This window comes from Macaca fascicularis, chromosome 1 (assembly GCF_037993035.2).
Source record: "Macaca fascicularis isolate 582-1 chromosome 1, T2T-MFA8v1.1".
Taxonomy (NCBI): domain Eukaryota; kingdom Metazoa; phylum Chordata; class Mammalia; order Primates; family Cercopithecidae; genus Macaca; species Macaca fascicularis.
In genome coordinates, this window is record NC_088375.1 from 149,199,248 (window position 1) to 149,222,635 (window position 23,388).

The following is a 23,388-nucleotide window of genomic DNA, read 5'->3' on the forward strand; positions in this document are numbered from 1 at the left end:
TACCCTTTAAGAAGGACAGAAGGACCTCGTTATTCTTTCAAATGTCTTCACTTGTTTTTTACATTAACTGTCTATCCTAAATTGATGCCATATAGTCTGACCTGCAGATTCATATTTGTCAAGATTTCTAAATATTTGATCTTAGGCACTCTCTAGTATTGCACAAATTACTAATCTTTTATGCCTTTTTTTCCTTGATAATTAAAAAAGAGTATGCTTAAAACTGAATTCATCGTCCTAACCTAGTTCGGGTGCCCCTCCTCCTTGAAGCACCGCACACTCCTAGAGCTATCATGTCCCCCTCCCTCCCCCCGTAATGCTTAATACTGAGTGTCAACTTGCTTGGATTGAAGGATACAAAGTATTGATCTTGGGTGTGTCTATGAGGATGTTGCCAAAGGAGATTAACATTTAAGTCAGTGGGCTGGGGAAGACAGACCCACCCTTAGTCTGGGTGGGCACAATCTAATCAGCTGCCAGCACGGCTAGAATATAAGCAGACTGAAAAATGTGGAGAGACTGGCCTAGCCTCCCAGCCTACATCTTTCTCCCATGCTCGATACTTCCTGCTCTAGAACATTGGACTCCCAAGTTCTTCAGTTTTGGAATTCGAACAGGATCTCCTTGCTACTCAGCCTGCAGATGGCCTATCGTGGGACATTGTAATCGTGTGAGTTAATACTTAATAAACTCCTTTTTATTTACATATCTATTCCATTAGTTCTGTCCCTCTAGAGAACCCTGACTAATCCCCCTACTTTGGTCAGCACATAGCGCTCCATATTGTCCTTACTTATTTGCATGGTTACTCACATATCTATGAACTCCTTTCCCACAGCACCTGTGACCTTTTCACTTCTGAGCCTCCAGCACAGAGCACAGTGAGGAGCACACAGTAGGTAGGTGCTCGGTGAATGTCAGTTGAATTGAGTAGACTATGTTTAGCACTCACAATATTCTCAGGACCTACCCTGTGGGGCCACATTGTAGGTGGAACTTTGACACAGGACTTGAGGTCAGGATGCCTGTGGTTAAGCCTTGCCTTGTTCTTAAGAGTATGTGGCTTTGGTCACCACCTTCCTGGGCCTAGTTTTCTCATAGATGAAATATGGGTAATGATTCCTGCCACTGAAGACTTTTGCAAAGAGGAAATGAAAAAATATATATGAAGAGTCTTTATAATGTTAAAGGGCAGTTTATAAGGAAGATATCATCTAAACCATTCTTTTGAAATTTCAGAAACTAATCCTCTTTAGATGTGATCCAAGACAGATCTTTCTTCTGCTGAATCCTGCTCTATGGCAAACATAAAGTTGAAAGGTATACTGTTGTGAGAATTATAAATATGAAACATTGGTGTAGTGCCTAGCATATAGTAGTCACTCAGTGATAGCTGCCATTACTATTATTACTACTGCTATTATTAGGATAAAATAGTGTTTCCTCAGCTGGCTTGGAGGAAAGCAATTGGGTGATCTGAGAAGGGTAACAAATTTTCAATCCTTGTGCAGTCTGCCACTTTCTATCCCTGAACAAGCAACTGATTTCTTTTCTTTTTTTTTGAGATGGGTTCTTACTCTGTCACCAGGCTGGAGTGCAGTGGCATGATCTCAGCTCACTGCAACCTCCGCCTCCTGGATTCAGGCGATTCTCCTGCCTCAGCCTCCTGAGTAGCTGGGACTACGCCCAACTAATGTTTTGTGTTTTTAGTAGAGACGGGGTTTCACCATGTTAGCCAGGATGGTCCGATCTCCTGACCTCGTGATCTGTCTGCCTCGGCCTCCCAAAGTGTTCGGATTACAGGCGTGAGCCACTGCGTCCAGACAGCAACTGATTTCTTACCTCTTTTCTCAATCCTATGTAATCTTTCCTTCCTTGCGTGCTGTGAGGATGCCTTTGAGCTCAGAGAATTGCTGTAAAAATCCAGGTGAGTGTTGCTATCTTCTTGAGCATGTGCTTTAGTTCTCTTATTATCTGCATCTGTCAGACATGGAGCCTTTACCAAGGATAGTGAGGCTCAAAAAATTTCAGCATTTATCTTCAGAGCTGACATGCCACTTTATTTAGAAGTTGGGGTGGAGATGGAAACTTTCCAAGTACTTGATGCCATTGAGCCTTGTTAATTTGTGAAAGAGTTTTGTACTTGCCCTCTTTCTTTCTTTTTAACCATTCTTAATTTTCCAATCCTACTTTTTGTTGGCTTCAAATATGCTCACCAGAATCCTGCCAGCTTTAGTTGGAAGAAATATATTTCCGAGCTTAGTTAGACATCAGTTTTTTTTGGGCCCTGCCCAGATTTTTGACAGAGAAGGTAGTGTTAAGGGGGTTGATGGTGTCTAGACGGTACAGAAACTTTGTAATTTATGTTGTATTACAGACGTCCACTTCCCGGATTGGAAAAAGGAAACTGACTTTTATCTAAGGAAGTTACAGTAAAAACCAAAGCCCTTGGGTATTTCTGACCTAGGAAAAGTTGAAGCTTGAGTCATTTTACATAACGTTCTCCAGCCCCTTCAAAGACTGGAATTATTTTTTTTTTTAATTTTTTTTATTTTTTATTATTATTATACTTCAAGTTCTAGGGTACATGTGCATAATGTGCAGGTTTGTTACATATGTATACTTGTGCCATGTTGCTGTGCTGCACCCATCAACTTGTCAGCACCCATCAACTCGTCATTTACATCAGGTATAACTCCCAATGCAATCCCTCCCCACTCCCCGCTCCCCATGATAGGCCCCGGTGTGTGATGTTCCCCTTCCCGAGTCCAAGTGATCTCATTGTTCAGTTCCCACCTATGAGTGAGAGCATGCGGTGTTTGGTTTTCTGTTCTTGTGATAGTTTGCTAAGAATGATGGTTTCCAGCTGCATCCATGTCCCTACAAAGGACACAAACTCATCCTTTTTTATGGCTGCATAGTATTCCATGGTGTATATGTACCACATTTTCTTAATCCAGTCTGTCACTGATGGACATTTGGGTTGATTCCAAGTCTTTGCTATTGTGAATAGTGCCGCAATAAACATACGTGTGCATGTGTCTTTATAGCAGCATGATTTATAATCCTTTGGGTATATACCCAGTAATGGGATGGCTGGGTCATATGGTACATCTAGTTCTAGATCCTTGAGGAATCGCCATACTGTTTTCCATAATGGTTGAACTAGTTTACAATCCCACCAACAGTGTAAAAGTGTTCCTATTTCTCCACATCCTCTCCAGCACCTGTTGTTTCCTGACTTTTTAATGATCGCCATTCTAACTGGTGTGAGATGGTATCTCATTGTGGTTTTGATTTGCATTTCTCTGATGGCCAGTGATGATGAGCATTTTTTCATGTGTCTGTTGGCTGTATGAATGTCTTCTTTTGAGAAATGCAAAGACTGGAATTATTGAGAGTAGTCCTGTGTAGGGTCAGGGATGAAAAATAAACTTCCAAGTCTCAGAAGATAATTCATAGAACCATATAGCAGTCTTTCCCAGCTACTCACCTCTGGTTAGACCCCTGTGAGCTCACAATGCAAGTGGGTCTTGCACATCAGGTTCAGAGGGATTTTGGAAAGTTGAAGAAGAGAGAGGCTAATAGCAAAAGAGCATGAATTCAATTCCAAAGAGGATTGAAGATCTGACTCAGGGCTCCCACACTGAAAAAAATCACTTTTCCTTAAGGAAAAAGCATGTTGTTGATTTGGAAAAAGTATTACAAAAATTAAAAGTGCCTTAATTATGCAATGATATTTTGTGTTTCTTTTTATGCTGTTTAATGCTCATAAATATCAGATATGTTCATTATTGTGGAAAATATTAAGAAAAAATATTAATAAGCAAGGCAAAATTTAAGTAAAACTAAAGGCTTTTAAAGCCCATGTCAGCTTTTGTTTTGACCTGGATCATCATCCTAGAATTCTGAGTTTCTTTCAGAAAAGTATGAACTTCTTTATGTAGAACTGTGAGACATCATATCAAAGGCTACTATCTGAACTGTTTTAGAACACATGTATTTAAAATGCTGTAGTCTTATTAGCATTATGAATTAATTCTTTGCTTTTCTATCAGTCTTAAAAATTTTAAATATCTCAAAGTAGGAAAATTAGTAAAAACTCCATTCATTACAGAAAAAATTGTCTTGTTATTCTTACAAGATACTAGGTCACTTTATCTGAGTTAAATTTCACTTTGACAGTTTCCAGCTGATCGTGCGTGGGTCCTAATAGACACACAATAAGTGTTAGCTGAACTGTATGTTGAGTTCTTTCTAAATTTTACATCAAAAGCACTTTTTAATATGTAGTAACTAGATGATTAGAATTTGTCTTGAAGAGCAGATAGTTTTAGAAAACAGATATAAGAAACAAGAGAAGAGTGTCATGTATAGTGTATTGATTACTAAACACTGATGATATGTAATGTGCCGAAATCTCTGTAGCAGCCAGGGATGTAGTGGGAGTCTTTTCCACAGCTTTGTAGCCCCCTGGCAGAGAGCTGAGACATCAGAACTCTGTCAGACACTTGGGAAGCTGCAGTCCCATGACATTTGCTCCCGTGTTACTCAGTTTAGCATGTTTAAGTTGTTGGCTTCCCAGAGTGATATTTGACATTTGTCTTTAGCTTCCACAGTTCTAGCAGAATGCAGAAAAGGTAAAGGGTACAGTGGGAAATTCCTGATTAATTGGCAAATTGTCTGTACAGAAGGATGCTTAGTAATCAGCCTAAGCTGGAACAGTTGTATTCCACCCCTGCTAATTATGGCAAAATGCAAAGATAGTAAAACTGCAGAAATAACAATGGCTGATCATAATAGTCACCATTAATTAAGCATTCTTATCAGCTCACTTAATCTTTACAACTCTATGAATTTGATATTATCACAGTTTTCAGATGAGCTACTTGGAGTTCAAAGAAGTTAAATACCATGACTAAGATCACAGACTTAGTAAAGACTAGAGTTGTTTCAAATCAGATTTGGTCTGTTTTTAGTTCAATACCCATCCTTTTAATTACTAGCCTGTTATAAAGCTTTTTATTCACCTTCACTACTAGTTTCTCATAAGAAGTTATATTTTGGCTTACCCTAATCTGCTCAACAAAAGTCTCTAGGTATCAATATATCATACCTAAAAATCTAAGAGCCCTTTAAAAATAGATCTTCCTCCAGTATCATCTTGATCCCTGTTCTGGTTATTTAATGCTGCACAATAAATTATTCCAAAATGTAGTGGTTTAAAGCAATGGCAGCATTTAATTTGCTCATGAATTTGCAATTTAAGCAAGACTTGGTTGTATAACATATCTCTGCTTTGCTTGATGTCGGCTGGGGTTACTCAACGAGGTCTAGAATACAGTTGATCCTTAAACAGCACGGGGGTCGGGGCATCAACTTTCACACAGTCGAAAGTCTGCAGAGGTTTCCTGTCATTAGGCTCATCTTCCGAAAAGCAGAAGAACTACAGAATGTTCTCAAATGGCAAATACATTTTAAACCTTTAATTTCACCCTTCAATAGAAATTCAGCCAATTTTTTAATCTCATAAAGAGCCATTGTAAGGAGCCCTAAAATTTTTTTCCAGTTTTTATAAGGTTCAGGGGGTACATGTTTAGGTTTGTTACATGGGTAAATTGCATGTTGCTGTGGTTTGTTGTACAAATAAGTTCATCACCCGGGTAGTGAGCATAAAGGTAGTTTTTTGATCCTCATCCTTCTCCCCCGACCCTCCACCCTCAAGTAGGCACCAGTGTCTGTTGTTCCCCTTTTTTGCATCCCTGTGTACACAATGTTTAGCTCCCACATATAAGTGAGAAGATGCTGGTATTTGGTTTTCTGTTTCTGCATTAATTCACTTAGGATAATGACCTCCAGCTGCATCCATGTTGCTGCAAAGGACATGATTTCATTCTTTTTTATGGCTGCATAGTAGTACGTAGTGTATGTATACTGCATTTTCTTTATCCAGTCCACCATTTATGGGCATTTGGGTTGATTCCATGTCTTTGCTGTTGTGAAAAGTTCCAAATTGCCATCTGTTAGATTTGTTGTGAGAAATAAGGAGTTAATGAGAACAAATTACGTGAAACAAATAGAAGTCCTAACATTAATGGTTACTCTGTATTTAGTGGTAAACTATGCTTATGTGTTTATTAGAGAATATTAAAATTTTATAAATTTACATTGGACATTTAAGAGATTAAATACATTGCCACAAAAAAACTGCATATAACTTTTGACTCCCCCAAAACTTAACTACAAATAGCCTACTGTTGCCTGGAAGCCTTACCAAAAACATAAAGTGCATTAACATGTTTTTTGTACCGTATGTCTCATCTGTTTTAATCTTAAAGTAAGTTAGAGAAAGAAAATGTTAAGAAAATCATAAGGAAAATATATTTACTATTCATTAAGTGGAAGTGGATTATCATAAAGGTCTTATCCGTGTCTTCAGATTGGGTGGGCTGAGGAGGAGAAGGAAGAGGAGGGGTTGATTTTGCTGTCTCAGGGGTGACAGAGACAAAAGATCTGCTTATAAATGGATCCCCCTCAGTTCAAACCCATATTGTTCAAGGGTCAATTATAATTATTTAAATATCCGGCAGCTGATACTGGGAAGACTTGGATAACTAACTGGAGGCTGGCACAGCAGAGGCTCCACAGGCCTCTCTCTCCATCTCTGTGTGGACATGCTGTGTGGTCCCTCCAGTATGGCAGCATCAGAGTTGCCAGGCTTCCTCCATGTCCATGTTGGCTCAGGTTGCCCAATGTGTGTGGAGGGGCTGGCGGCAGGCAGCGAGAGAGGGAGAACCAGGTGGAAGCTGCATTGTCTTTTTCAGGCTAGCCTCAGAAGTCATTCAGCATCACTTCCATCACAATTTTTGGGTTAAAAGTGAGCCACTAAAACTGGCCCATATTCAAGGGAAAGGAAATTAGTCTTTACCTTTTGTGGGAAGAATGTCTAAGAATTTGTAACTCGTTTTAAAACCACGGAGGCACCTGTGAACCTTGCTTGAGTAGTGCCTCCCGTGACACCTGTTTCAACTTAAAGTGATAGGGTTGGCCCCAGACAGAAATGTGCAAGAACTGAGAGTTGTCAAAAATGTCTACCACTTCACAACTGTGACCCTCGCCTCTTTTCAGGGCCTCCCTTCCCACCAGTAATGGCCCTGTGTGGCCATAGAGCTGCTCTCTTCTCCCACTTCACACCTCTTCTCACCCCCACCATAATACTCATCTGGTTGATTAGTTAGCCCAGGACACTGAAGCCCAGAGATAAGCTGAGCACCATTACCAGCACAGCCAGCAGAGCTCCTGCAGCATCAGCAACACTTTGTGCCTGAGCCAGCTCTGACTGAGGCTCATAGTGTCCCAGATTGCTATAGCATACGTTTTCGTATCAGCAGTACATGCTTTCTCATCTCTTCTAACACATTTGTATTAATGATATGCCACAGCTTTCCCTGGGGTTTTGGCCAAAAGCTTTATTGTCCATTTTCGTAGATTTTATGCCCATGTTCTCTTTGTCTTGTTAATGTGAATTCACATATAGCTTTAAAATATGATAGATATTAATGATCAATACAAAAGCATAAAAGTATTTCTATTAAAAATTATCACAAGTTTCTTCCAGAGGTTAAAAATAAAGTTACAATAAAAGAAAAAAAAATTTTTTTAATTATCACAAGGAGACCTTTTTTCACCTTTATTTTTAGTATTCTTGAATTTATGGCCAATGCAATAAAATATAAAACAGATACAAGTGGCTGGGCACGGTGGCTCAAGCCTGCAATTCCAGCACTTTGGGAGGCCGATGCTGGCGGATCACTTGAGGTCAGGAGTTCAAGACCAGTCTGGACAGCATGGTGAAACCCCATCTCTACAAAAAAAAAAATTAGCTTGGCATTGTGGCACATGCCAGTAGTCCCAGCTACTCAGGAGGCTGAGGCACAAGAATTGCTTGAACCCAGGAGGCAGAGGTTGCACTGAGACGAGATTGTGCCACTGTACTCCAGCCTGGGCAACAGAGAGAGAGAAAGATAGACTCTGTCTCAAAACAAACAAACAAAAAAGATATAAGTGGTCCAGCACAATCATATGCCCTTTTTATTTCACTTACTCTTCTGTTCTAGGCTCACTCCCATTCAGTCACTGCCCAGAAACACTCCTTCCTTTGAACTTTGCACTAGTTGTTCTGTCTGCCTCAAACGCTCCTCATATGTATATGACTCTCTCACTTCCTTCAAGCCTTTGCTTAGGGAGGCCTATGCAGACCACTTTATTATTTAAAATTGCACAGTTCTCCACCTCCTGCATTTCTGTCCGCCTTGCTTTTCACTACTTTTCCATAGGACTTACTACCTTCTCACATGCTACATTTGCTTGTTGTACTTATTTATTTTTTATCCCCTACTAGCATGTAAGCTCCACTAGGATGGGGATTTTGTATGTATTGCTCACCCATTTATTTTCATTATTTAGTACTATGCTCAGCATATAGTAGATGCTCAGTGAATATTTAGTGAATGAAAGAATAACTGTTGGAAAGGAAGAGAACAAAATCCTGTTATTTGCCTTGTTAAATCATTTAATTAGAAACCTCAAGGCAATCAAATAGAAAAATACTGAAACTAATGGGCAGGCTTGTTCAAAGGTACTGAATTTTCTCGGTTGATTACAGTCAGTTACAGATTGAACTCTTTGTTCTACCCTTCCCCTGCCTTCTCACTATTGCACTTGACTAGTCTTTAATAATACAACAACTAATGGGCAAATTAAGTGGAAAAAATCAATTTTTATTTTATATAGCATCAATATTCTGTTAGCAAATACATTTTTTAAATCTTAAGCAAATATAAAACGCCTTGGAAAAATTTTTATTAAAACACTTATAGGAACAACACAAGAAAAATAGTGAAACTTAGAGACGTAGAACAAGATAAAAGGGTATGTAATCTGGGTAATCACTACTTATTATATATCATCAAGATTTCTGTTTTTCCTAAATTTATATATTTAATACTCTTTAGTATTGCATACTAATTATTAATTTCAATATCCTTTGTTTAATATTGTTCCAATCAAATTCTAAAAGGAATTTTTGCCTAGGAAGTAAGTTAAAGTTTGCCTGGATTCCAGAATAAGTAGATGAAAATAGCCAAGAACATTTTGAAGAAGAGAGGATAGTGTTTGTTCAGAGAATGTCCTTTATTATAACATATTAAAATAGAATATTAGGCCAGGCATGGTGGCTAATGCCTGTAATCCCACCGCTTTGGGAGGCTGAGGCAGGAGGATCGCTTGAGCTCAGGAGTTCAAGACCAGCCTGGGCAGCATAGCGGAGCCCCAACTCTATTAAAAATATAAAAATTAGCTGGGCTTGGTGGCACACGCCTGTAGTCCCAGCCACCCTGGAGGCTGAGGAGGGAGACTCGCTTGAACCTGGGAGGCAGAGGTTGCAATGAGCTGAGATCACGCCACTGCACTCCAGCCTGGCTGATGGAGAGACACACCCTGTCTCAAAACAAAACAAAACAAACAAAAAAACCCCGCACAATATAATACTTTAATAATTAAAGTGGTACTAGTGTAAGAATAGACATAAAAATTAAAGAAATGTCATAGTCTTGGAACAGACTCAAGTATACATAAAAATCTGAGAAGGAGGCATCACAAGTCAGTGGGGCTAGGCAAATGATTCATCATTTTAAAAAATTGGGGCATCATAGGACACATCAAAATTAAAGATGGATCAAAATGTTAAATATAATAACTAAAATATAACTAAAAAGTAATAAACAATAAAACAACGAGAAACAGGTCGTTTTAAGATGTGCTGTTAGGATAGGGGGTGAGGGAAACAGTGTAAGTAGAACAAGGAAATCACAATAGGAAAAATCAATCACTTTGATTACATTTTACATCCTGATATGGTATCTTAAATGTATTTTAATTCTTATTAATAAATATTGTACAAAAAATGTTGAATTATTTTCTTTGAATCCTACATTTGATCTACGTAACATAAATAATTACCTGAAGATTTAAGTGTGTTTGTTTTCTAGAAAATCAAATATCAAGAACATTTAACATACGTAGATTTTGAATGAGCTAAATCAGAAAGAATACAATATTTTATTTGTATCTTAAGTTTAAAGTTTCCTTAGTATTACTTTTCATAGTTAACATAGCTTAGGCTACAAATAACATAACTAGGTTATGTTTCATGGCTGTTAGCTGTTGTTGACATTGTTGTTTTTATGAAAGAACATGAATATTTTAATGATGTCCTTATGAAGGAATAGTCCAAAATATGGAGGCTTGAGGTTTTGAAAAAGTCGCTCAATTTTTTTCCAGCTTAATAATTTAGTACAAGTTTTATGCATGTTGTTTGCCTAGTTGTTGGATTGACAACAATATCTGTGAAATTCCTTACAATTTAGTATATTAGTTAGCCTTCCTCAGAAAATCCTGAGGATGTTCCCAGACTGTGTGCTGCTTGTACATTATTGCAGTTGTCATTGTTGTTTTGCATTAAGGACAGGAATCTCTACAGATGGCAACCAAATACTTGATGCATTTTTCCAGAAATCATTGAAGAGAGGTAGATTTCATGTGCGTAGGTGAAGAAGAAAGCCCTGTCTCCTCTCCCCTGCCAAGCTCAAACCCCTGCTGCTCCTCTGCTGCCGCCTTCCTAGGTCTGCCAGCCTGAGTCCCTTGCCAGGTCCTGGGTGTTCTACCTCCTAATTACAACTCTGCTTGGCACCTCAGCCTTTCTTTCCATGAAAAATCACTAGTGGCACATAGAGGACCTTAAAAACAAAAACAACAAAAAAAGATTGAATTATATATGTATGTATGTATGTGTATGCATGTATGTATACATATATATGTATAGTCTGGCCAAAACCCGGTTTTGTTACATGGATTGATATCACACAGTGTAAATATCATGATTATAGAGTAGATTCCACCATCTGTAGTCATCTTCTTTGAATATATTTAAGCCAAAACTAAAATGGAGAATTATAAGGTCTAGAGTATTGCTTTGTTTATTTTGTTTTGTGGGAGTTAGTCCAGGTCTTGATCACTTCATGCCCCTAATATGCTTGCACCATGCTACGCCTTCAAGATGCTAAAATACTAGAATTAAAAGTGAAAAATTCCTGTTGATTTTTAGATGCCTTAAATATTAAACATTTAAATTAACTAAGGGAAGATGAAGTAGATAAACCAAATCATCGAGTAAACTGAGATTCATTTCTGTTTCATTCTGCAGTATGTCATGTGATATTTTCCTGGGAAAATTCATATTCTTAATTATCTTTGGTTTACAGTAATATTAAAATAACTACATTTCCTGAGTACAATTCAATTGTGCCATTAAGGGATGTAGTGTTCTTTCATCATTCCAGGCAGGATGGAATCTACTGAAAAAAATTGACTGTTCCAGGAAAGGTGGAATCTACTGGAAATGAAATTGGTCAGAAATAATACACACAAAAATAAAATAGAGTTGATGATATTTAGAAGCATGCATAATGACAGAATTTGCATTATCTCTGTTCTATTATTGCTTAGACATCTCAGAATCATAGCTTTTGGGAGGGATAGGTGGAAGTTGTGTCATTGATTTATCACTAGCTAGCTGAGGGCCTGCTTAACCATGCACCTGTTAGCCTGTGGGTAAAGAAAAAATGGGAGATGAAAAGGCCACACTTTCAAGGAGTTCCGGTGTGGTGGTGTTCAATCTTGCTATCTGGAGCCTTTATTCATTTCTTCATGCTCTAGGACTGACAAATAGGAGGTTACAGTCTAGGGAGAGGCGCAGAAGGACATGGACCTAAAGAGGGAGTACATTCTACATAGCCCTTTCACAACTTTCTAACTCCGCAAAGTCACTACATGTTTCCTGAGGTTCTTTTAGAAATCCCTTTTATTGTATTTAGGAGTTAACAAAATACTTAACTCTAAAGCTCATCATGTTTGCATTAACACCGATTGTACTCATTGGAGATGTTAGCATAGATCAGGTGCCTAAGGTTGTGGGAAATTATCATGCTCTGAGATCCTGCCTCTTGTATTAATTTCAAAGCAACTTTATGTGTGAGAAATGGCAGGACACTTTAAGATCATTCACCTCACCTAGCTTGACCCTTCTGTCTATTTGATGAAGCTGTAAATAAATATATGTAAGGAATATTGCTTAGGTCTGCAAGCATTAGCATTGTCAGGATGGAGGTGCTGATTACTGAGTAGCAGATCAAGAGGCTCCTAATAGGATCAAATGCATTACTGCACAAGGGAGGACATGTGGAAGTGTTTTTAACACTATCTTAGAGCTTTCTGAGAGGAAGGAAAGAAGGGAGGGGAGCAGGGAAGGAAGGAGGAGGGGGTAGGGGTGGGGAAGGAGGGAAGAAGGAAAGAAGGGAGAGAGGGATGATAGGTCTTCTGGTTATTAGACAAAGGAGAGGGTTCTAGCTTAAGGAATAGCCTAGTCCCCTTCAGTCCCTGAAACTTTTGTTTTCTCACTGTCAGGCAAAGAAGGTGACGCATTTGTCAGGTGCCCTGCACAGCTGTCCTAGCTATCCTTAGCAGGACTAAAATGCCTCCTATCAATTTCAGGCCAGTACCCCTGATGAACATCGATGCGAAATCCTCAATAAAATACTGGCAAACCGAATCCAGCAGCACATCAAAAAGCTTATCCACCACGATCAAGTCGGCTTCATCCCTGGGATGCAAGGCTGGTTCAACATATGCAAATCAGTAAACATAATCCATCACATAAACAGAACCAATGACAAAAACCACATGATTATCTCAATAGATGCAGAAAAGGCCTTGGATAAAATTCAACACCCCTTCATGCTAAAAACTCTCAATAAACTAGGTATTGATGGAACATATCTCAAAATAATAAGAGCTATTTATGACAAACCCATAGCCAATATCACACTGAATGGGTAAAAGCTGGAAGCATTCCCTTTGAAAATCAGCAGAAGACAAGGATGCCCTCTCACCACTCCTATTCAACATAATATTAGAAGTTACGGCCAGGGAAATCAGGCAAGAGAAAGAAAGAAAGAGTATTCAAATAGGAAGAGAGGAAGTCAAATTGTCTCTATTTGCAGTTGACATGATTGTATATTTAGAAAACCCCATCGTCTCAGCCCAGAATCTCCCTAAGCTGATAAGCAACTTCAACAAAGTCTCAGGATACAAAATCAATGTGCAAAAATCACAAGCATTCCTACACACCAATAATGGACAAACGGAGAGCCAAATCATGAGTGAACTCCCATTCACAATTGCTACAAAGAGAATAAAAAAGGAATCCAAGTTACAAGAGATGTGAAGGACCTCTTCAAGGAGAACTACAAACCACTGCTCAAGGGAATAAGAGAGGGCACCAACAAATGGAAAAACATTCCATGATAATGAATAGGAAGAATCAATATTGTCAAAATGGCCATACTGCCCAAGGTAATTTATAGATTCAAGGCTATCCCCATCAAGCTACCATTGACTTTCTTCACAGAATTAGAAAAAACTACTTTAAATTTCATATGGAACCAAAAAAGAGCCCGTATAGCCAAGACAATTCTAAGCAAAAAGAACAAAGCTGGAGGCATTACATTACCTGACTTCAAACTATACTGCAAGTCTACAGTAACCAAAACAGCATGGTACTGGTACCAAAACAGATATATAGACCAATGGAACAGAACAGAGGCCTCAGAAATAACACCACACATCTACAACCATCTGATCTTTGACAAACCTGACAAAAACAAGCAATGAGGAAAGGATTCCCTATTTAATAAATGGTGTTGGGAAAACTGGCTAGCCATATGCAGAAAATTGAAACTGGACCCCTTCCTTACACCTTACACAAAAATTAACTCAAGATAGATTAAAGACTTAACAAGACCTAAAACCATAAAAACCCTAAAAGAAAACCTAGGCAGTACTATTGAGGACATAGGTATGAGCAAAGACTTCACATCTAAAACACCAAAAGCAATGACAACAAAAGCCAAAATTGACAAATGGGATATAATTAAACTAAAGAGCTCTGCACAGCAAAAGAAATTGCCATCAAAGTGAACAGAGAACCTATAGGACAGGAGAAAATTTTTGCAATCTATCATCCAACAAAGGGCTAATATCCAGAAGCTACAAGGAACTTAAACAAATTTACAAGAAAAAAACAACCCTATCAAAAAGTGGGCAAAGGATATGAATGGACAGTTCTCAAAAGCAGACATTTATGCGGCCAATACACATATGAAAAATTCATCATCACTGGTCATTAGAGAAATGCAAATAAAAACCACAGTGAGATACCATCTCATGCCAGTTAGAATGGTGATCATTAAAAAGTCAAGAAACAACAGATGCTGGAGAGGATCTGGAGAAATAGAAATGTTTTTACACTGTTGATGGGAGTGTACATTAGTTCAACCATTGTGGAAGACAGTGTGGTGATTCCTCAAGGATCTAGAACTAGAAATACCATTTGACCCAGCAATCCCACTACTGGGTATATAGCCAAAGGATTATAAATCATACTATAAAGACATATGCACACATATGTTTATTGCAGCACTGTTCACAATAGCAAAGACTTGGAACCAACCCAAATGCCCATCAGTGATAGACTGGATAAAGAAAATGTGGCACATATACACCATGGAATACTATGCAACCATAATAAAGGATGAAGTCATGTCCTTTGCAGGGACATGGATGAAGCTCGAAACCCTCATTCTCAGCAAACTAACACAGGAACAGAAAACCATACACCACATGTTCTCACTCATAAGTGGGAGTTGAACAATGAGAACACATGGACACAGGGAGGAAGACATCACACACAGGGGCCTGTTGGGGGGTGGGAGGCTAGGGGAGGGATAGCATTAGGAGAAATACCTAATGTAGATAATGGACTGATGGGTGCAGCAAACCACCATGGCACATGGCACAAACCTACATGTTCTGTACATGATGTATCCCAGAACTTAAAGCAAAAAACAAACAAACAACAACAACAAAAAAACCTCCTATCCCCACAGCCAGTTTCCTAGCCTTCTGTTCTATAGCTCTAGACTTCCAACAATTGCCACCTTGGTTTGTTTTACCTTCCTCATGTTGCTGCCTCTAGCCATATGGCCATAGATTCATATCTTTTATCATACATATTCAATAGAAGAAGGCTGCACCAGAAAATTTTAATCCAGCAGGGTTCTGATCTTCTAGTTAAAATGCTTGATCTTCCTGAATAAAGCACAGCATTCTTTACTTTCCAGGCAAGCGGGAGTAAATAGGCATGCTGCTGGCTATTGGTGTTGTCTGGAGTTACTTCTCTTGAGTCTTTGCTGCAGGAAGTTGATGAGGAACAAGACCATTTCCACTGCCTTCTCAGATATCAGTTCTGTGACCTTGGCAACAACCTTACCCTTGTTAAGTAGTGTTTGTCTCCGATGTGGTTTGACTGTGTCCCCACCCAAATCTCATCTTGAATTGTAGCTCCCATAATTCCCACATATCATGGGAGGGACCAGGTGGGAGGTAATTGAATCACAGGGGCGAATCTTTCCCATGCTGTTCTCATGATAATGAATAAGTCTCATGAGATCTGATGGTTTTATAAAATGCAGTTCTTGCCTGCTGCCATGTAAGACATGACTTCGCTCTTCCTTGCCTTCTGCCATGATTGTGAGGCCTCCCCAGCCATGTGGAACTGTGAGTCCATTAAACCTCTTTCCTTTGTAAATTACCGAGTCTCGAGTATGCAGTTCCAATCAAACCTCTACACATACAATAATATCCTTCTCCTGAGTCTTGGTTCTGAGAAGTCTGAAAAGGCAGATGGATAACTGGAAGGATCTTGGGTCACACAAACTACTTGGGTTCTTATTTAGATAGACCACTTCATGGCAGTTAGCTGTGACTCAGCTGGTTAACACCACAGCTTCCTATTGCCTTCTGTAACCAGTAAGACTGGGATGTGGGTGCCATGAATGTAAGGGTTGGGTTCCCTATCTTGGATTATACTTTTCTCACCTGTGTTCAGCCACACTGTTGGAGGAGACATTTGACACCTGACAAACTAGAGCCTTTCCTATCCCCTCCCTCACCTGTGATATTTGTGGAGCTAGTTCATTAGGAAACACATACATGTTTATGAGGTGGGAGAGGTACAAAAAGAAAAAAAAATGTATGCTCAAATATCAGGGGCTCCTAATGCAAGTTTTTCTATCCCTCTTTCTTTCTCTCGTTCTTTGTTACATCCTTAGAGAGAAACAAGATATTTACACTGTGTTTGTTTGTTTTACCAGAGCAATTGACAACAGATAGTCATGTAAACATACCCAGTTTAATGATCATGTAAGAAGATGATGACTATTTCAGTCTGTCCCTTTGAGCTGGCTCTGCATGGACTGGCAAGACACAAGCATTTTGTACTTGCTATTTCTAGATAAAGATCTCACTGCTGTAAAAGTCTTTACTTGAATCCAAGTTACCATATGAACCAGTTGGAATAAAAATTCTAAACAAAATTCTTTAACTAGCTTCTTCCTTCTGAGCAGGGTTTTGACGGAGATCTGAAGCTTTGCATTAAAAAATTTCAGAAAATGAACAGATTTTCAGACGTGCTGTAGTACAGAATGCTCTCTTCTCCAGTTTGTTTTCCATTGTCTCTTCCACTTTTTTTTTTTTTTTTTTTTTTTTTTTTTTTTTTTTTTTAGCTCACTTGGGGAAAAAAACAAAAACAAAAACAGAGCCACTAGCTTGATGAGCTCTTAACACACTGTGGAACTTAGTAGCGTTTAAAGGAGAATCATTTAAACCTGTATTCTCTTTTATATGTGAAGGCACCTAATGTGTGCTTGTCTTGGTTGAAAGGTGAAATGGAAATTGACACTAAATATGATCCTGCAGATGTTACTTAACTTTTCTGAGACTTACTTGCCTCAGTATAAAATAAGGAAATTGAACTAACATCATCCTTAAGATAATGAGGTTTAGAAGTTTTAGCCCAAGTGGGTATTCAAGGAAAATGTAATATTTTTTTCTTTTTCCTTTGTCCTTTTTTTCTTTCTTTCTTTCTTTTTTTTTTTTAAGAATCAGAGTCTCACTCTGTTGCCCAGGCTGGAATGCAGTGGCACATTATGGCTCACTGCAGCCTCAGACTCCTGGGGTTCAGCAATGCTCCCACCTCAGCCTCCCAAGTAGCTAGGACTACAGGTGCGCACCACCATGCCTGGCTAAGTTTTTAAAAACTTTCTGTAGAGATGGGGTCTCACTGTGTTGCCCAGGCTGGTCTCGAACTCCTGGCCTCAAGCCATCCTCCCACCTCAGCCTGCGAAACTGTTGGGGTTACAGGCATGAGCCTCCACACTGGGTTTGTTTTTCAACTCCTTTGAGATCTCAGGTAATTTATTGATAGGCAATATTAAATTAGCAGAAGCTGTTTGAGTGAACTGGTAGCTCATTACCTACTTATAATAGATTAGTGTCTTGGGTCTCAAGTATTTCAGAACTGCTCAGATAGTTGCTATGCTATTGCTTAGGCCATAAATTAATTCATTTAACATGTATTGAAGGACTTCTGAGTGCAAGGACTTAAGCCAAGGCACTTGCTACATAATGACATATTTAGTCTGTGTAGCACTTGATAGTTTACAAAGCACTTTCGTTTAAATTGTTTCATTTCATTTTTATACCAACACTATAGAGGGGGATGGCAAATATCACCATTTTATAGGTAAGGAAATTGAGGCCTATTGATACTACATTAACACTATTATTTTATAACTTAAATCTATTATTTCTAAGTTCCAAGGAAACAAAGAATGGGAAAACTTACAGGAAAACTTTTTATGAAAGTTAAATATTTGATTATGATGATGATGGCTTTTACTGAGCTCTTATTGTGTGACACTGTTCTAAGTGTTATGTACATATTCATCAATTTAATTCTTGCAACAATCCTATGAGGGAGGCACTGACATTATCCCTATTAATAATGAACGTAATGAGAGGTCCACCAGGACAGGTTATTTTAAAATCTGTTTTGTAAATTTATATTCCCAGTAGCTAGACTAGTGCTTATCACAAAATGAGTACTTCATAAATATTATTTTAGTGAATGAATCTGTTTTTCAAAGAGAGAAACTGAGGCCCAGGATAATTAAGTAACTATCCTTAACCAAAGTCACTCAACTAATACAAGGTGGGTACAAGATTTGAACTCAGACAGCTTATTCCAGAATTCTTTTAAGACCACAGGCTATCCTTGTTTTAAAAATGAAACAAAATAACCTAACAGCCAAAACTAAATACGTTTTGGAGGGAAATTTTAAGCTACCTTAGAAAAACATAATAACTTCTCTTATCCTTGGATTTAAGTTCTTGCAAAGAAACATTTAATTGATGTGAAACTTCAGGCTGGAGATATAATCTTTATGTATTGAAGGTGATCAGACTTGGAAAACAGTTGTTTAATAAAGTATTCTGGTGTTTCTGCTTAAGAATGCATTCTCTAAGTGCGTTTGATATTTTATGTTTGTGTTGGTGAAAGTATTCCTTATAGATGAGGAAAGTCTAGCTCTGATTTATCCATCAAAGAAATATAAATGTCTGAGAGATGGCATGGCTAGCTATAGAAGCAGGGAGTGGGAGATGTGGGGAAAGGAATACAAATTCGGATCAGTCAAAAAATACTCGAAGAAAACTGAGTAAAACTGCTAGCTCGCAGAGACGGACAAATGAAAATCTAGAAAAAAAATTAAAAAAAGAAGTGATGGATTGTCTTTGAAAAGTGCAAATCTAAAACTACAGTCCTGAAGTGAGATTTTGGTTTCAACATGAAAGAATTGCAGTGTGAAATGTAATGCCTAACTTCATCCAGTAGTTAATATGACATGACAGCTCACATGAAAATGAACTGCAAAGAAATGCTTAATTTAAAAATGATACTGTATGATCTCAATAATTGAAATATATATGATGATATTAATGTATGGAGAAAAAACATTTGACAGAATCTAACACCCATTCATGATAAAAAATCACAACACATACTTAAGGGTGACAAACTCAATGCGCCCTCGAAGATTGGGAACAAAGCAAGGATTTCCTCTCTGTCCACTGCTATTCAAAACTGTACAGAAAGTCCTAGCTAGTGTAATAAGAAAAGAAAAGTAAAAGGAGTACAGGCTGAGAAGGAAGAAGTTAAGCTATTTTTGCATGATTGTCTCCATAAGAAAATTCCAAAGAATTGACAAAAAAGAAAACACAACTTCTAGAACTAGTAAGGAAGTATAGCAAGATCTCAGGGCACGATGTTAATATACTAAAGTCAATTGCTTTCTTACATTCCAGCAATGAACACTTGGAATTTAAAATTTAAAGACAATATGTTTACCGTAGCACCAAAAAAGCAAGAAGGGAGGGAGGGAGCAAGGGGAGGAGCAAGGGAGCAAGAAAGGAAGAGGTGTAGGAAAAATGCCTATGTATAAATCTGACAAAATATTTTTCATCATAAGAAATGAGTAATCTTTAAAAGACACAGATGAATCTTAAATGCATATTGCTAAGTGAAAGCAGCCAATCCAAAAAGGCTACATACTGTATGATTCCAATTATATGACATCTAGAAAAGACAAAACTTTAGCAATAGTGAAAAGATCAGGGGCTCAGGGAGAGAGAAAGAGGGTTAAACAGATAAAGCACAGGGGAATTTGTGGGCAGTGAAACTATTCTGTATGATACTATAATTACAGATATGTAATTTGTCAAAACCCATTGAACTTCACAGCATAAAGAATAAACCTCAATGTATGCAAACTTAAAAAAAAAAAAATCATTTAGGAGGTTGGGAGTCCCAGAATGGAAAGCAGAATGTGATAAAACCAATCTAACTTCTAACTGTCTTACAATGAAACAACCTCACTGAAGCGGGTGAGGGAGAAAGCTGCTGACCTCATTAACTTTGAAAATGAGTGGAATCTGTAAGATTAAAAACAAAAGATACAACACAAAAAGAATGTACAGTATTCTCATTGATAAAGTTGTTTATTTTGTGATATGGTTTGGATCTGTGTCCCCATTCAAATTTCATGTTGAATTATAATCCCCAGTGTTGGAGGTGGGTCCTGATGGGAGGTGACTGGATCATGGGGTCAGTTTTCCCATGAATGGTTTAACACCATCTCCTTGGTGCTGTCCTTACAATAGTGAGTTCTCACAAAATCTGGTTATTTAAAAGTGTTGTAGCACTTCCTCCTCCCTCTCTCTTGCTCCCTCTATCTTGTGAAGCACCTGTTCCCGCTTCACCTTCCGCCATGATTGGAAGCTTCCCAAGGCCTCCCTAGAAGTAGATGCTGCTGTGCTCTCTGTACAGCCTGCAAAACCCTGAGCCAGTTAAACCTCTTTTCTTTATGAATTACTCAGTCTCAGATATTTCTTTATAGCAATGTGGGAATGGCCTAACACAGAAAATCAGTACTGAGGAGTGGGACACTGCTATAAAGACACCTGAAAAATGTGGAATTAGGTAACAGGCAGAGGTTGGAAGAGTGTGGAAGGCTGAGAAGATAGGAAGATAAGGGAAGGTTTGGAACTTCTTAGAGACTGGTTAAATGACTGTGACCAAAATGCTGACAGTGATATGCACAGTGAAGTCCAGGCTACCAAGGTCTCAGATAGAAATGAGCTTACTGGGAACTGGAGTAAAGTTCACTTTTGTTATACCTTAGCAAAGACCTTGGCTGCATTGTGTCCATGCCCTAGGGATCTATGGAAGTTTGAACTTTAGAGTGATGAGCTAGGGTATCTATCTGGCAGAAGAAATTTCTAAGCAGCAAAGTGCTCCAGATGTGCCCTGGTTGCTTCTAACAGCCTATGCTTATATGCAGGAGCAAAGAAATGACTTAAAGCTGGAACTTATATTTAAAAGGGAAGCAGAATGTAAAAATTTGGAAAATTTGCAGCCTGACCATGTGGCTGTTGAGCAACCACTTGCTAGAGAAATTTGCATAACTAAAAATAAGGCAAGTGCTGATAGCCAATACAGTGGGGCAAAGTCCTCAAAGGCATTTCAGAGACCTTCATGGCAGCCCCTCCCATCACAGGCCCTGAGGCCTAGGAGGGAAGAATGGTTTCCTGGGACAGGCCCAGGGAGTGTGCTGCCCTGCACAGCCTCTGGACACTGCTCCCTGCATCTCATTCAAACCCCAGTTCTAGCCATAGCTCAAAGGAGCCTAGTTCAAACCCCAGCTCAGGCCACAGCTCCAGAGGGTCGATAGTTTGCAACCTTGACAAGATGTGATGAAAATGGCACTTTACCCATGTGATTCCCTCCAAAAAATGATAAACCCAGACTAATTGTTATTTAAAAAAAAAATCAGGCAAATGCAACTTGAGGGACATTCTATAAAAATAAAATAAAATTTGATCAGCTCTCCTGAAAACTGTCAAGGTCTTAAAAGATAAGTCTGAAAAATTGTTATAGCCAAGAGAAGCCTAGGGAGGTATGAGGACTCAAATGCAATGTTGAATCCTAAATGGGATCCCAATACAGGAAAAGGACATTAGGTGAACCAATATATGGTAACAAATGTATCATACTAATGTAAGAAGGCAATAATAGGGGAAAGCATTTGCAGGTGCATATAGGAACTTTTTATACTAGTTTCACATTTTTTCTTAACTCTAAAATTGTCCTAAAGAGGAAGTTTATTTTTAAAATACGTTACCCAGACTTTCTTTTTTTTTTTTTTAAGATGGAATTTTGCTCTTGTCATCCAGGCTGGAATGCAATGGTGCGATCTCAGCTCACTGCAACCTCCGCCTCCCCGTTTCAAGCGATTCTCCTGTCCCAGCCTCCTGAATAGCTGGGGTTACAGGCGCATGCCACCACACCTGGCTAATTTTTTGTATTTTTAGTAGAGACAGGGTTTCATCATGTTGGTCAGGCTAGTCTGGAACTCCTGACCTCAGGTGATCTGCCCACATTGGCCTCCCAAAGTGTTGCGATTACAGGCATGAGCCACCGCGCCTGGCCATGTTACCCAAACTTTCTTATTGCTGCTGTTTGAAGGAGCACTTCCTGGCACAATTCCAGGAGACACCATTTATGTAATGGTGTCTCCTGGAGTTGTTCAAGGCTGCAACACTTTTACAACTTTAATGGCTTTTTCCTAGGAAAAGCAATCATATCTGTCATGCATCAACTTGTTTTTCCTGTGAAACTTAGCATAAGTTGATTACAGATCCTACTTCACTGATTTGTCCAGCTAGAAAAGGTTAGGCAGAATCAGTCTTTTGTAGGAAAAGGCATGGAAGGCTCTTTTCATTCTTGAAATGCAGACATCAACCCAACTATGATATGAGTAGAGAGCATAGAGGGAGCCAAGTTGGCAGATATGACTCTCTTCTCCTGTCCTGACCTATAACCTGTACTCTACTCCTTTATCCACCACTAACATTGATTGTGGGATAGGACCCATACCATGGCAAGATAGCATTCCTGTTGCACCAGGAACCAACTCAAATGGACCAGGAAAGCCCAGGGATATGGGCACTGTGTTAAAAGCAGCAGTGACAGCATTCCTGAACACTGAAAAGGACATTTCCAACATCTGAAGAGATGCTACATTTTCCAGCTTGCTAGAGAGAAAGGCTGAAAGATAAAAACTTTTGTTGATTTCCTCTGCAAACAAGTATTTAACTGAAAAATGTAAACGAAATTTTAAATACCAATGAAATGTGATGCCCTCTTCTGGTATTTTGTCCGTAAATTATGTTGCACCAAAGTTTAGATCATAAAGTTCTCCCATTTCAGACCAAATTAATGGTCTTTTACTTTCTGTTCCTATGAATTATAAACCCAACATGTGTCAAATTATGTAATAAAAACCAAATAAAAAGAAATTTGTTTTTTAAGGAATTTCATAAATTTCTTGTTTTACCGAGGTTTATTGGTCTCATTTTAGTGGGACAAAAAACAAATTAACCTTTCATGTTTTCACTTTTTGTTACACTGTAGAGAGACCCTGAATTGTTGGGACAAAAAAGAAAAATGCTTTTCTTGGACCAAGTTTTTGATTGGTCCACTTGCTGAGATAAGCCTCCTGCTGAATCAAATGTATGTTTTTGTGTTTGGTCTTGGATCTTATCTGCCTGCAGCAGCACCAAGCTTAATAACAAATGAGGTTCAAAAATATGAAGCAGCTATTTCGGCCCCTTATCCTAATGTTTTCAAAGAGCTCTGTAGATTTGGTCATTATGCCCATCCTAATCAAACTGTCTGAAAGCTTATCTTCTGCCACCATTTCCTACAGACTTTCCACAAAGCAACTATGATTTGTAATCGTTAGTAGAATGGTATGT

General features: G+C 38.6%; 1 protein-coding gene and 1 long non-coding RNA gene across 9 annotated transcripts in view; both read left to right on the forward strand.

The window, feature by feature from the left end:
• DDAH1 (dimethylarginine dimethylaminohydrolase 1) overlaps positions 1–23,388 on the forward strand; it is a 255,115-nt gene that overhangs the window by 131,510 nt on the left and 100,217 nt on the right. The gene's annotated exons all lie outside the window — the stretch shown is intronic.
• LOC135964750 (uncharacterized) overlaps positions 1,791–23,388 on the forward strand; it is a 59,565-nt gene continuing 37,967 nt past the window's right edge. The window contains exon 1 of the long non-coding RNA XR_010577342.2: positions 1,791–1,927. This is a non-coding gene — a long non-coding RNA (uncharacterized lncRNA). The remainder of the gene's footprint in view (positions 1,928–23,388) is intronic.